Genomic DNA, 15,712 nt, shown 5'->3' on the forward strand with positions numbered 1-15,712 from the left:
AGGGCGGCACAGAGCGGGTCACCGGGAGCGGCGGAGCGGGGTCCGGCACAACCCGGGCGCAGGGAGGCCCCCGATGCACCCCCCCGGCCCCCAAATTACCGGTTACAGTGCTGTCCCGGCGCACACACCCGCACGCGCGAAACTCGGGGTGAGCTCTCTGCCGGGTTGTCACTAACACTGGCTGCTGGGGGGGTTTTCCCCGGGAACAAGAACACCAACAGGCAGTTTCACAATCAGTTGACTTCCCCACAGGTTCTGCTTTCTCTGTTCTTCGTAGTTCTGAGAAAGTGTCAAGCAAGAAGAAACAAATAATTAAAAAAAAAAAAAATCTGTCTTCCCTTCCCTTTACACCTTTCCTCTTCTCTCAGCTTATACCTAGACCAACTCTCTCACCCACCCTCTGCCTCTCACTTGTACTGTCTCACAGATACACATGGGTATCATTTCCCCATCTGCTCGGCTCTCACACATACACACATAAATACACATAAACAAATAAACGCCCCACTTTCTCCCTCCTTTGAGTGACTGCAGTCTCAGACAAGTTCCAACCATCCACTCCTTCACCTCCTCTCTTAACATCTCTTGCTCCGGGAGGTAGCACTTAACCAAAGGCCGGTGTTTGATGCCAACGTCTCCATCTACAATGTTAGCCAGATGTGCCCAGTTCACCAATCTGACCTCTCTCTTCCCCAGATCCTGCAATCTGGTATCTTCTCCCTGGAGACGAATACGTATTTCTGAATCCCAGCAATGAGAACATTGTAAGATAATTCAGACAATTTTCTCTGATGACACATCTCCAGCTTCAAATGCTTCACTCTGCACCCTGAAAAGGTTAAAGTCTTTCAGCACTTGCATCCACAGCTCGGCTGCTGCCTTTGCACACCGAGAGGCCCCTGCCACAGCAGCGAGGCAGATGATACATCACTTTTATTTTGGTCACCCTAGGCCAGATCCTGGCATTTCTTTAGTGAGTGTTCAGTCAACTGGTATTCCTTTTCTTTCCTGTCTTCTTTGAGGAGTGAGAAGACAAAGCTTTCCCAGCATCAGCTGGTGCGGAGCCATGCGGTTGCACTGAGTGCCGTGAGGCTTTGCTGACTTTTGCCAGTTTAATGTCTGCCCATACCATTTTTGCAGTCACCAGCCAAAACCTGTCAAAGTCTCCAGCCAGTTAATTGGAGTCTCTTGCCTCACCCCAAAGCCCTGACCTCAAATAAATACCACCCTCTCCTCCTTCTTCTCCTTCCCTGAAAACATTAATGTGAAAAAACCTTTGTCACGCTCTGGGTGAACTCAACCGACTGCGGAAATATCTGCTTCGAAGACAATTTGATTGCACTGGAGTTGGGTTATTTGATTGGACTCTTGTTTCAAACTACAACTCCCCATGGATAGACAAAAGACTGTAATGAACAGTGAGAAGTCATCTTCCAAAGCTGATCTGTCATGGAGATAAAAATGTGTAACCAAACAGAATACAAAACTTTTCAGTTTCTGACTCTTAGCCTTGTTTTATGCACTCTCGTTAGCCAGAAGAAGTAGAGTTTCTGAAAGCCCAGACTCTCCATACATATTCCAATTAAAGATAGCACTTGCTTCTCTTGCCTTGACACACTCACATATTCCCTGCTCGTGGGCTGCCAGCGAGTTTCACCAGCCCCTCTTGCTGTCACCAAAGTGACATCACTTTCCTTCTTAGGTCGTGTAGGCACAAAAATAGTAAAACTCCTCTCTGGAATCTGACCCCAGCTCCAACCTTTCCCCTGGCCAGATATATTGTGCCAAGCTGTGGGGTGGGCAAGGAGGGACTTGTGGTTGCCCCATGTCAGAAGCCAGAGGCTCACCTGCCTTCGTGTTCAGTGGCCTAAGCAAAGGAAGGTCCTTCCTTATTCCCTCTTGGGATTAGGACCTGTGACAGTCTGAGTCTCCTGCCATCCTGCTTGACTGACACAGCTTGGCCCGGCAGGTACCTGGGGACCAAAAGCCAGCACTTGTCACCTTATAAGGATCTGGAATACTCCTGGAGCTGGCCATTTTTCATGTAGCTGCACATCTCCCTTTTTTTTTCATCACTGTACTGCCATCCTCTATTTTTGGATGGCTTCTTTGGGATTTTTTCTTTGTAGCCATACCCACGAGCTTTGCTGTGCCTGATGTCTCATCAGCAATTGCAGCTCTCCCATTATCAGTTGGCAATGATCCATCAGGCTTCTCCATCTCAAAAAATTGCCCTCACACCAAAACAACACAAACACCTAGAAACAGGCAAAGCCACTCCTCTCCCCTCTGCCCCTGAGGTGGGAGATGCAGGGGCCAGCAGCAAATGGCCACCTTGATGCTCCATCTTGGCTTGTTACAGCTCTCACCCACAGCCATCCTGAGGCAGAGGAGTGGTTATGCCACAGAGCGACGCTCAGCGGATGGGTACATCTGAAGAGCAGGGAAGGCAGTTACAGGTCATTTACTCTGGCTTCCCCCCCCAGGCCCGGGAACACCCACCAGTTGTCCCTGAGAGATTCCCAGTAGCTGTACTCACAGGCGTAGTAGTGTAGAGCAGGCAGCAGGCTCGGCAGCAGCCAGCACCAGCTCCTGGTACGCACCTTAATGCCAGCCTGTGGCTGCCAGGGCATCTGGGCATTCGCCGCTGCTCCCAGAGCCCCACGCTCATGGCAGGGACTCTGCAGGTGAAGAAGCAGTTATCACCCATCCCTGCAGCACACGAGGCACCTGCCTGCTCAGACACACACCTCCAGCACAGGCCACTGCCAGGGACAAACCCGCTCACCGCCAGCTCTGGCAAGGTTTCCTCCCCCCTCCACATGTGCTTCCCAGCCTGGAAGCCCTCACTGGTTCCCAGTAAAAATGCCCCAGCCTCAGCTTGTCCTCCCAGGCTCGCTCATAGAGAGATGCCCTTGTGCATACACTTGCATGCTCCCTCTCCTTTCTTTTGGTCCCTCTCCAGGACACTCAAGTTTTCTTTCTGCCTCACACACACCCTTTCATGCTCAGTTTCCCTCCCTCTGGCACCAGATGCCTTTGCCCTCGGGTGGATCCAGCCAGCCCCCCTCCCTCCGACAGACATACTCCCACAGACCCGCTAAACCCATCCACACGGCTTTAATATTCATAAAAAGTCAACCCTAGTCTAAAGAAAATGTGGCTGATGATGAAGGTATTTACATTGCAAATCACTTTTAATAACCCTCTGGTAGTCAGCCTGGTGATAAATGCTAATCCGTCTATCAGCCCAACAACAAAATAAACTCAACTCAGAATGGGAGAGGCAGAGAGAGAAAAAACAGCTGGTGACAGTGAGAAAGGCTCAGCCCTCCTGAGCATCACCTTGACAAGGGAGACGGGCATGAAGGCTTCTCTCAGCAGTCAGTGAGAGCATTAAAGGTCAACACGGGGAGCAGGAGCAGCCACTCCGCCTGCTCTTGGCAAAGTGAGGAGCCACCTCGGGCACCCTGGAGGGATCACCAGGGCAGAGGGTGAGCCCCAAGGCAGGCAGTAGCTTTGCTTGCTGGCATGGAGCTGGCTTTGCCTGGCAGGAGGTGGCTGTCTAAATGCCAGGACAGTAACTCAGCCTCCCTGCCCACACCCAGAGCTGTAGGCAACCACCTACAGTGGGCACTTTGCCTTGTGTGCTGGTGAGTGAGCCCATGGGAGACATGGGTCATTCCCCCAGGCCAGCGCCATCCCCATGGGAGAGGGGACAGCACCTTGCGGCCACCTGCCTCTCTCCTAATAGTTGGCCTAAGGGCATGGGATGGCACATTTGTAAAGAGGTTTAGGACAGTTTAAAGGGTCTGAAATAAATCTCACTCCCAGGCCACATTTTCTTTGGAGCCTCCCCCAGCTCCTCTCCCAGTTGAGGAGATGCAGGATGATGTGAGCACAAGTCCTCCTCTTCCCCACTGAGCGCCATCCCCAGGGAAACAGCCTTTCCCCCTCATTCCAGCTGTCCCCAGGGCAGCAGCAGGCCCATACAGCCCGTGAGTGCCCCGGACATGAGCTCTGTGGGAGGGCAGTCACTCACGGATGCGAGTCAAGCCAGGACCCAAAACATGCTGGGACAAAACCACGCTGCAGGGAGCAAGTGATCCTCCAGGGGAGCAGGGCAGGAGGATTTGCAGGGCCCAAGGAGGAGCAGGGCTGCTGCAGCCTTGGTGAGAGGAGGTGACCAGAGGCAGCTGGTCATGCTCTGCTACCTTAGCCAGACCCCCAGGAATCACCCACAGCCACATCTCATGCTTCACGGCATGCCTGGACTAGAGAAGGAGGAACAAAAATAACGATGCTGAAGCCACATTAGACACATCACTTAGTGCTCAGCTGTTTCCCAGCCTCACGGGTGGCTTGGAGAGACAGGGTAATCGAAGAGTCTTTCATTATTTCAAAAAATGTCATTTTTAGCACCAGTGAAGGATCCCAGAGCCACAGCCCCAGGGAGCGGGTGACTATGTTTAGCCACACAGCAGGTGCAGCCTCAGCGGCCAGTGTGACGGTGCCACCAGTGGCCCCAACTTGCCCTGGGGATCCCTGTCAGGACACAGCCAGGAAAGTGGGGTATGGCTGCTCTGGCATGTGCAGCAAAGCCAGGTGAATGTGAAGAAGATTTTTCGTGGCTACTGTAGAAATTTCTCTTCCCACACCTGTCTAGTGCAATTCACACCTACCCATGAGCATCCTCGAAATGCCAGGGGGCCGCCAGACACCCGTGCTTTCAGCCTGACCACAAATATCGGTGCCTTAACTCAGGTGAGGAGGCATGGCAGGTGAAAGGTTAGACTTTATCTCACCTGATGTTAGCCCTCGGAAAGTTGGTTGTTGGGCATTGCTGACCGCTCGAGCTCATCAAATGCGGGCGGGCAGATGCAGCCCATGCCTGCTGTGGCTTTCGGGGAGGCACAGGCAGCATGCACCTCTGGAGAGAGTTAAACCCAACAGCCTGAAGCCCAGCCTGGTGTGCTGCAATCTCTTCAGTCAATAATCATCTGCTTTTTGTGTTTTAAAAGATTGCTGCTGCTGCTATTTTAAGATGGCGCTCAATTTTGTCACATTTGCCATATAAGCACGACTTCAAATATTTCAATGTAATTGTTTTGTTGCAGTCCCCATTCTTGCGACTCTTATTTGCTTTCTGGGTAATGGAAGGGGGAAAGCGCCTCTGAATCACTTCTTTTATATCTATTATCAAAAAAAAAAAAGTAAAAAAAAAAAAAGTGGAAATGTAGGCTTGTGCTGTTCCTCTGCGGTTTTCCATGCCACCGCAGAAGACGGCACATCTCTCCCGTGACCGCTGAGCCCGTGGGCCAGGCCTGGCCTGTGGAGCCAGGCAGCATGCGGGGAAACACCGTGCCTGCCTGCAGTCGCCTGCAGCTGGCAACCTGCCTCCACACACCCCAGGCCCCTCTCCCAGGCACCATCCCACACACCTTGCTGCCTGTCATGGAAAAAGCCAACAGGAGCTCAAGCCCCTTTAACAGATTAGTCTAATTCATTAATTTTCTAATTCGTTACTTCATTAATTCATGAAGTCACCAACCTGCAAATTCACTAACCCGCACACTTAGGCGTACAGCGGTTCCCTCGCCGGCTGCGGGAGCGCTCAGCCTTTCTCCCCAGCACGGCATGAGGCCAGCGCGAGAGCCCGGCTGCTGCTGCCTCCCCTCCGAAGGCTTTTGGGGTCAGCTGCCATGCTGATGCCTTCCAGCTCGGGAGGTCAGTCTGTACCATTTCTATAGGCTGGTGTGTTCTGAAGGTGCTAGCAACTGTTGCAGAGCTGCAGGAGACCCTGGTCCACTAGCCCCCGGGCTACAGGGGTCGGAGCCTCCAAACCTGGCAAAACTCCATAGGCTCGAGACCACCTTTGGTACAGGCAGCCACTCACTGGAAGAGAAACTCATCCCAAGTGAGGAGATGAGCCCCATCCCCAAACAGGCCCTGAACCTCCAGCAGAGCTGCCTCCCGGATTGCTGGCCTCCCGGCGCGGGGGGCACTGAGGCAAACCCAAGCCTCTCTGGGGGCTTCTCTGCAGCCCCCCCAGCTTCTCCTCCCCCTGGGGCAGGGAGCCAGCAGTCCTGCCTGCAGCTCAGCTGCTCTGCCATCAGATTTAATTCACCGAGCAGCTTGGTGGAGCCTGCCTTCTAATACACAGGCAGCCTAATAAATATTTGCTTTAATGCACCCACTGCTTTAAATATCTCTTCTATAAGGGTGCATTTCCCTCAGTTTGAGGTAATCGCCGGCACTGCTGGGGGGACAAAGAGCTCTATGTATGTGTGTGTGCATCTCACCTGAGGCAGCCGAGCTCAGCCCCCTGTTTGGACAGGATTTATGCTCCCCACAAACATATTTACCTTGCATAGAGCTCCCTTTAATGTTAATGCTACCTACAGTTCCCTTTGTGGGGAAGGAAACCAAGAGGAACACAGTACATGTGCAAAAACCACAGCAAGAATAAAACCAGTCAGCAATTGCTGTGTCAAGAAAGCGTTTAATACGGCCAGAACGAAGCAGATCCCAAGAAAGATGCTGCTCCTGCCCTGCACCTGGCAGGGACCCGGCCCCCCTGTGGGGGCTGCCGCAGGGCAGAGACCCAGTCGTCAGTCTCCTGCCTTCATCCCGTGGGCAGCAAGCATGAGGGTGGGCAGCCGCCAGCAGTCACACCTCCCTCACGCGTGGCTGCCCCTCTCCTCAGCCCTGCTCCGCAGCCTCTTCCCACCGAGGTTTACCCCAAGGAAGAAGACCCCACGCCCAGCAGGGGCAAAGGCAACCCACTGATATTGGGGTCTCCCAGTCACCCCCAGGTCTGTACCCACCACCCAGCCCCAGCACTCGCCAAGGAGACTCCACCACCCCAGAGCAAGGCAAAAATCTGGCTGAAGTCTTTTGTTATGGCAAGAGGCCATTTCTCAAGGCAGAGCCAGGGACGGAGGAGACTCGAGGCTGCAAGATGCGAGAGGTCTGTTCTCTGCCGGCCAGGCTAATAACCCTGTATTAAATTACAGGCCTGGGTTCAGTTGTGGTTGCTTTTTTTTTTTTTTTTTTTTTTTTTATAAGCTGTCTGTTTAGATTTATCACCATAATTCCTGATACTGCCTTGTCGGACATCATTACGATAATCTCACTACTGTGTCTGCTGGGGAACTGGGAGGTGAGCAGGGGGGTGCTGCAGAGCGGGAGGGCAGCGGGGCTGGGGCTGCCTGCAAGATGCACCCCTGCAGCCTCGGGACCACTCACCCCAGAGCTGGGGACCCTGAGGTCCCCCTCAAGGTGAGTCAAAAAATCAAAAAGTCACTGAAAGAACCAGTGCAGTCAGGAAAGAAGATGCCAAGGGAGGAGGGAACCAGCCTCCAGCCAGGCGGGTTTCCATCCCTCCAACGATTTCACTGGGAGGAAGAGAAGACTCGAGAGAGGGGGAAAGGGCACACAGAAAAACCTGGAGGATCTGGGGAAGTTGGAAATAAGCAGCCTCTGTTTTGGCATCAATCCCTCACCTCCCTTAATTCCCAGTAATTCTATCATTTATTTAAATAAGACTTCTGAGGGCAGAGAGCACAGGAGGAGGAGGAGGGCAGGAGGCTGCCAGCACATCTCTGTCTGTGTCCTCCCATACTGCTGCCCCTCTCCCCTCCACGCGTGCTCCCTTGTACACACACGTGTGTGCATACACACATATGCACATGCAGCCCTCCTTCTCCTCCTCTCTGCAGCCAGGCTGGCTCCTGCTCTGCCCTGGCGCTGGCCCTGTGCCTGCCTTTGGCCAGTGATTTGGCCAGTTAGCCCTGGTTGGGTAGGGGGACAAAGTGCTTCTCCTTGGGGACCCAGAGTGAAGACCCTCGCTCGTGGCAGGGGGGATGCCCCAGCACCCCTTCCCAGCTGCTGGAACGGGGTCTGGCTGAGGAGCCACCCAGGGCAGGGATGATGGAGGTTTGGGGTTTTTTGGGCATGGTGTACAGCCAAGGCACCCCTGGGAGCCCATTAACCCATGTGGAGCATCCCCCTCCCCGCTGGGCAGGGGCTGGCGAAGCCGCAGGTGGGAGGGAGGTAATCACATCAGCAAAATAAATAAAAATGCCAGCCCAGCCCCATGTTTTTATTAATGAAAATGAGCCTGTGATGGGAGTTAATTTCCAGCCCCACGGTGATTAGGCTGCAGTGAGGGACACAGTCAGGCAGAGCCAGGGCCCAGCCAGATGCAGAGAAGGACCACGAGTCCCTTCCAAGGGGGGAGAGGGCACACAGCCTTGCAACCTCGAGTGTGAGGAGAGGAGCTGCCAACACCTCCAGAGAGCAAGTGCTTCCAGCTGCCTCGCTGGAGACGGGGTGTTAACAGCCACTGTCGCTTGTGTGGGATCTGGCTGAGGCCACTGCAGGCGGAGGGGCCCTTCAGACCTCAGCTCACAGCACCCCTCTCCCCATGCTCTGGTTGTACCTTTGTCAGCCACTGGCCCAGCTGAGCCCAACTCCTCCAGTCTCCCTTTGTGCATCTGCCTGGGCAGTTGCTTGTGCCCATGCTTCTCCCCTGGTGTGCCAGTGTCCTGCAAGTGCTGCCATGGAGTGGGATGGCAGGCACTCACACAATACAGTGAAAAAACTATTTAGATTCCCTTCTTGCTGCTGTAAAGTGGGGAATATCTATTTTCACAGATTTTCAGAGCTACCTGAGTAAGAGCAACACATTCTGAGGACATATTTTCTACAGATTGAGGGACGCTGCACTCTGATGAGCTGAAATGATTCATACCCAGGTGAGTACCTGACCCTAAATAGGTTTTATCACTGTAACTAAAAAATACACCACCTCAGTGATAGTATTTCAAAAGAGGAAAGTAAGCAGTGGTGATCTTATCTGTTTGAAGGGTGAAGCTACTGTATGAAAATTTACTTATTCCACCTGTTCAGGGCCTGATACCCTGCCCAGAAACCCAGCAGCATCCTCAGCACAGGGCATAAGACCTCTCCCTGCTCGGCCACTGGGCAGGAGCAGCACAGTATAGGAGGAACCTCGCAGCACACAGGGCCTGCCCAGAGAGCACAGAGGAGCAACCCCTTGGGACTGCAAAGGGCCGGCATCAAACCAGCAAGGTTGTAAGCTGAGGCCAGGGCAGCTGGTGAGACAGATGCCGAGCTCCTGCGGGGGCTCAAAGGGCTTTTCCACCTGTTTCCTAAAGGACAAGACCTGTTGCATCTGCATCCAACCCTACAGAAGTAGCTGCCAACCCCTCAGGGGGACCCAACCAGCACCACCCCACAGGCTCCATGCAAAAGCCCCCCTGGGTCCCTCATCATCCCCCTGTGCTGGGCCAGTCTCCCCACATCAGGCTCCGGAGCACAGTCCCTCCATCCATCCTCGGTGAACTGAGGCAGACATGCCCCTGGCCCAGCCAAAGCGTTACCGCCAGCCTCGAGCTGGGATGCTTCAAGTAGCTGCACACTGTGATACAAATTGTACTTTGATGAGGTCCATTAGGCCATCTGGACGGCCTTAAAGAGCCCTGATGAAGATGGAGCAGGGGCTGCTCGATGCAGGAGGAATTTCGTTTCAGGGCCGTTTGCTGTCCTTTAAAGTAATATTTGTGCAGGCAGCGGGGCCGAGGCTGGCAGCATCCAGGTGGGTCCATGCGGAGCGGGTCTACCTGAGGGCAGCACTTCGGATGGCTGACGTGTCGGTTCTCCCCCCCCCCCCCCATCACCTTGGAGTATCCTCATGGATGGATCCGAGCCATGGTAAGCATCATCTCCAGTCCGTCCCGCTCCCATCAGTTCCATTAACTGCGTGGGAGGCAGCACTTCTATGAAGGAAATCCCATACTCACTGATGAGCAGAAGATAAATAACATTCCAGAGGGGGAAAAAAAAAAACCAAACAAAACAGGAGGAGGTTGCTGGAGAAAAGCACCTAAGAGCAGGGAATGGAGCAGGGGACAGGAGTCTGGAGAAACCTCAGGAGGATGGGAGAGGCCCGATCCTGCTGAGCCCCGCAGCGAGGGACTGCGAGGAGCAAGCATAAATGGAGACAGCACCAGGGCAGGGAGCAGCATGTGGGACCTGGATGGGAATTTCACTTGCTGGTGGTTTACTGGCTGCTGGTATTCCTGAGCTGGCTCTTTTGTGTCACTTTGGAGTCTCAGTGGGGTTTTCGCTGACCTATTCCCCAAGTTTGATTTCCAAAAGTAACTTCCAGGCAACGAGCTCAGCCCCTCCGCTTGTCCCCTGGGACCTCAGCTGCCCTGACCTTCGCCTGGCCGCCTGTGGCACGCAGCCCCGTCTCACTGCTGCGACCTACATTCTGCCTCCCCAAACGTACGGCGTTGCACTTAGCTGCATTAAACCCACAGAGTGCTGCATAGGGCTAATTTCCGATCAGGCTGTCAGGAAGTATTATGTCAAATACCTTACAGGAGCCTAAGCATATTATGCCGACACAGCTACCTTTGTCAACCAAACCTGAGGTCTCATCAAAAACAATGCCGGGTTTAGCCATCCTCAGCGCCTCCAGAGCAAACCCATCTCCAGGGCTTCTCCCGGGTCACTGCACCCCGAGCACTGCCAACCACTCAGCCCGGGGCTGCAGCTCTGTGGGGAGCAGTATGAGCCCCCCTGCCAAGAGCCAGTACCGCTGCAGAGGAGCTCATGTGACTGAAATGAAAGGTCCCCAGAGCAAGATTCTTACTCCTACCCTGCAAGTGGCCATGGGAGACTAAGCAGGGTGGGAAAGGTTGGGTGCAAGACAGCACCTTGTGCCAGGTTACTGCTGCATGTTCAGCTCTTCTCCTCCTCCTTGAAGACTGCACCCCATGGTCCAGGTGCTCCCTGTGTGTTACAAAAACTGCCATGTCCACTTGTCATCGCTGGTCACGCTAAGTCCTGGAGGCCAAAAGCTGCTGTTTCATGGCTATGCCTGGCCCCACCTCAGCAATGCAGCAGGACCAGCCTCAATCTTTCCCTAAATCATTGCTTTAATTAGTGTTTGCTTTGATGCAGGTGATTAGCATGGGGCTGCTGGCAGGGCTTCCTTGGGAACTTTTGCAGTGGGCATACAGATAAGTGCAGCCCTCCATACTGCCGTAGCACTTAAATGCTTTAATATCAGCCTCCCTGATGGCTTCCAGTCAGTCTTGACCAGCCTCTCTGAGCCTTCTCTAATTCTGCCTGTGGCCAAATCAGGATGGAGCTTGCAGCACCTGCCCAGGCACAGAGCACAGGCAGGGAACCCTGCAGGTGGGTGCCCACGTCAGTGGGGGTACAGCCCTGCCTGGCAGGAGTGAGCAAATTCAGAAGAAATGACCCCCAGGGAGAGGACAGAGTCATGGCTGCATCACCCTGGGGAGGTTTGACAAGGACCCCAGGGAAGGAGAGAAGCTGGGTTTGGATACCAGCCAGCAAAGCGGGACAAAGCCCGGCAAAGGGCTCTGGCTTTCAGCAGCGCCTGGTCAGCAGCCAGGAACCACCATCCTGATAACGGGAACTCACTCGTTCCCCCTTCCAAATCCTGCCGTGAAAACAACTAATCTGCCAATCAACGCTTCCCTGCAATGGGGTGGCAGGGCACCGCGCTGCGCCAGAGGAGGGACTGGAGCCCATCTGCCATGGGAGCCAGCCCCTGATCCTATCAGGATATTACCATATTATTGAACTCGGGGTTGAGGGACAGGCTTTAATAGCTACGATGGTATCAGGGGGCCAGCATTAAACTCCAGGAAGGGCCATGGCTTCGCCTGTTTTCCCTGCTCTGAGGCAGTGATAGCATGCCACAAAATTCTTGAGGATAGAAATGTTTTCATCTCTGCAGGAAAACAATGCAGGTTCATACACAAAAGCCATCAGCGGAGGGCATAAAGCCCGTGTTTGTGGTGCACCAGCCTTTCAAACAGCCCAGGAGAGCACCCTTGCCCTTGGGCAGCTGCGCCTCTGTGCAAACCACAGGTTTGTGGGAGAGCCCCAGCAGCACAGGGGTGCTGGCAGCATCAGGGACATGGTGGGAGCCCCTGTCCAGGCACCCTCCTCTCCACCTGGAAATCACCCCCACGGCTGCCGGCCCAGAGCAGCCACCAAGCCCACCACCACCCACAGCTGTGTGGATGCATGGGAATGAGCCAGCCCCCACAGCCCAGCTCTGCTCCCCCTGCTCCAGGCAGGGGCAGAGGCAGGACAGCAGTCTCCCTTCTTGCAGCAGGTCACCAGCACCAGGGAACCTGATCCAGCCTCACAGAAAAAGGAGAATGCACCAACGTAAGGTAAGACTTGGCCCGGATGCTTCATGGGTGTTGGTAAGAGATGCTGGAGCTCATTTAACACACAGCAGTGAGCACGGGAGAACACAAGCCCCACTGCACATTAGGAACTGTCAGCTGAAGCCCTACTGCCCCTTTTACCCTCTTCTCCATTTCCCTGATTTACTCACAACAGAGCATCTACAGACCCTCACCATAACCTGTCCTGGTCTCCTGTTTTCTCCCATATGGTCAAGACTTTCCTCTCCCCCAGCAGCTGTGAGGGGTGAGTGTTTGCTGTGCATGCCAAGCCATGCTCAGAGTGCCAGGCACCAAACCTGGAGCTCTGCTGGCCTGTGATTTGCCTGGCAGAGTTCAGGGAAAGCTGGAGCAGTGGTGTACCCACGGCACCCACAGGGGTGGGAATATTGGCCTGGACATGGAGCTGAGCTTAAGAGTAAAAAGGACCAAGCCTAAAGCACCATGGCAGCTCATGTTTAGCATCTGGCATTTACCCCAGCCTCTGTAAAGCTGGAGTTAGGAGCACAGAGGGTAAAGGTGGAGGGCCAGAGAGTCTCAGGTGTTTTCTGAGCTTGGAAGGAGCAGGGGCTCCAGAGCCCAACTCCACTAGTCAAGCTGAACCAGGGCTGGATGCAAGGACAGAAGGAGAAGCCTCAGTGGCTGCCAAAACCCACATGCCAGCCCCAGCTGAAGTGAAGGCTCAGTGGGACGGGAGGGCTCAGCTGTAGTTTTCCCCACAAACAGTGGTTCAGCTCCAGCAACGGGTCCTCCTGGAGACCTTGGTGTTTGGCTGCCTCCTCCAGCAGTGGCATTTGTTCCCTGCTGGGCTCCCATCTCCCGTCACTCACACCTCACCTGTCCCACCAAGTCGTTTGAGCCCTGCCCAGGCAGCTCTCAGACCACCCCAGTCCCTCGTACGTGGCACCACCGAGCTGAGGGAGCCTGGCCCAAAGGGGCTGGCAAGACCCTGGCACAAAGGGTGGATGCTTGGAGCGTGCTGATTTTCAGATGGGAGGTGGATGGGTGCCCTCTCCAGGACACCAGCTCCTGGCTGGCGGGGAGCCGATGCCCAGGGCAGGTGTCCTGAGGAAGACAGCTTGATCCCTGCCATTTCCTACCGGTGCTGCGTGCCAGCAACAACTGCTTGAAAGGCAAAACAAACAGGAGCTGAGGGAGCTAACCGAGAACAGATGAGAGGCGCTTCTGTTCGAGACGCTGTGGGGAAACAAATCCCCATGCTCACCGGAGTGAAGGGAGCGGGCCGTGACGAGCCTCCCGCCTATTACCACAGCAGGAGCCACGCAGCAGCAGCAGGGCAGGGAGCAGAGGCCTCTGCTCCCCGGGGCGAGGAGAAAGGGGCGCCAGCGTTAATTAACTGGCAGAGGGTGGCAGCTGGAAATGAAAGGCTACCGTGTGCCCCCCCCAGCCCCCTCGAGAGCCCAGGGCCCCCCGCACGCAGAGGCAGCAGCAGCATGACATTTACGTGCTGCACACCGAGATCCCAATTAGAGGTGGATGGCTCACATACTGCACACTTTAATTAATTTGCCTTTTTCTGGTGGAGAACAGCTTCTCTGACAGACTGGGACCGAGCAGAGAGGGCAGCTGCTGCCCGGCCAGCAGCAAGAGCAGGGGGTGAAGGGGCAGCTATGGGGCTCGGTTTCGGCACCTGTAACGCCAGAGGGAGGGTCCCCATGCACCCAGCTGTGACCTAGTCCCTGCCCTCTCCGCCTGCCCAGCACAGCTCTGGGTCATCATGTAGAGCTGGGTCCCAGCACCACCCAGCTCAAGGGTGACCCCATGGATACCCCACACCGGCCACACGTGGGTAGGGCGTGGGGCGCCCAGGGGCAGTCAAATGGAGGTGCTGGAGGTGGAACAAGAGGCCAGCAAAGCAAGCAGGGAGAGGGCAGAAAACACAGGACTCATAGGGACTAGCGGGTGTCATCACTCTGCTGTGCCACTTGCCAGGGCTTCCGGAAGCCCTGTGCGATCCCGGTTCTCCCCTCCAGGCAGTGCTCACCAGCTGCTTTGGTCCCAGGCCTGCGAGTGCCAGAGCACTCATGGGCGGCAGCAGTGCCCATGCAGGTTAGTGCTGGGAAGGATTCGCACACCAGCACCCTCGCAGCACAGGAGCTCCAACCATCACCTCCTCCCACCGCCCCAGGCTTCTGGAACCTTCTCTCTTCCTAGCTAACCTAAATAATCCTGTATCTTCAGCTGTTCCCCTCCTCTTCCAGCTCATTAGGGCTTTCAGAGAACACTGGCTCCTACCGAACCTGACCAACCCACCATTAACCTCTTTCCATGCCAAGAACTGGCTGTTACTTTTGACTCCAATTCCCACCTCAAACAGCTTCCACCTCCAGGAGGACTCTACCCCTCACCCTTGAGGTGACTAAGTTTCTTTAATAACCTCTTGTGAGGGACTTTATCAAAAGCCTTTTGAAAGCTAAATAAAATTCTCTGCACTGCATTTCTCCTTTCCCCAGGATTTTGTTAGCACCTTTAAAGGCTCCTGACAGGCTAAGGCTGAGAAAAGCTTTTGGTTTTTAAGATTATTTCCTGCTCCTACGCAGCAAAGCTCTCATTTTGCCTCCTAAATTGGGCCAGCAAGCACGCACAGCTCTCTGGTTTGGTTTCCTCAGGCAGCTCTTGTTGAATTTCCACATCGCTCCTGGCAGGGCACTTGCCTCAGTGCCGCGTTACCATGCTGCAGCAAGCAGGTGAGCTGCGAGGTTTGGGGAAGGAGCCCTGTGTGGCTGCTGCGCTTGTCCTGGACACGGGCAATCCTGCTGCCTCCCGTTCTGCGCAGGGCTCCAGGATTCAGGTCATCACGTGGATTCGGGGGTGTTGCTCAAGGGTGTTGCAGAGCTCAGCCCTGCCCAAACCAACCAAGGAAGACTGCTGGGCCAGTGCAGGTAGCCCAAGGCAAAGTGAGAGTTTTGTTCCACAAGAAGTAGAAAAAATAAATTGCACTGGGTGGGCGGGGGGTAAAGTGAGACCATGGCATATGTGTGCTCAATTTTCCATCCTGTCACGCCCCTCTTTCCAGACACCCACCTCCCTTCATTAGGTCTCAGGCAGGAACAGAAACTGAGCTTGGTGGATTATAGGTCTGAAACTCAAAGAAAAAAAAAAAAAGCAGCACTGGTCTCTCTGCATACAAGCCCACCACCACTGAGAGCATCTGCTTAGTTGCGTGGCCACAGCAGGTCACCTACAAAGCCCGTCCGTGGCAGCAGTTGAAGATTAAGCCTACCCACACCCCTCCCACCCACTGTTCCTACTTAAAGCCTGTATGAACACAGAGCCAGGCTGCAGCTGTCACCAGCCTTTGGCCTAGAGCTACAACGTGGGTTAGGAGAAACATCAAAGCTGCCTGCTCTGGTCAGACCTTCATCTTTACCTCATCTGGAAGAGTTTCCCCTACAAGCCTTGACTGAAAAGCTGCTTTGGAGCTTCAG

General features: G+C 54.6%; 1 protein-coding gene across 1 annotated transcript in view; it reads right to left on the reverse strand.

Moving 5' to 3' along the window:
- CHRM4 (cholinergic receptor muscarinic 4) overlaps nucleotides 1–74 on the reverse strand; it is a 15,903-nt gene extending 15,829 nt beyond the window's left edge. The window contains exon 1 of the mRNA XM_026850015.1: nucleotides 23–74. The gene's annotated coding sequence lies outside the window, so the exon portion shown is untranslated. The remainder of the gene's footprint in view (nucleotides 1–22) is intronic.
- Nucleotides 75–15,712: the final 15,638 nt, after the last annotated feature.

The sequence above is a fragment of the Athene cunicularia genome (assembly GCF_003259725.1).
Source record: "Athene cunicularia isolate RWA chromosome 5 unlocalized genomic scaffold, athCun1 chr5_part1, whole genome shotgun sequence".
In the NCBI taxonomy this organism is placed as follows: domain Eukaryota; kingdom Metazoa; phylum Chordata; class Aves; order Strigiformes; family Strigidae; genus Athene; species Athene cunicularia.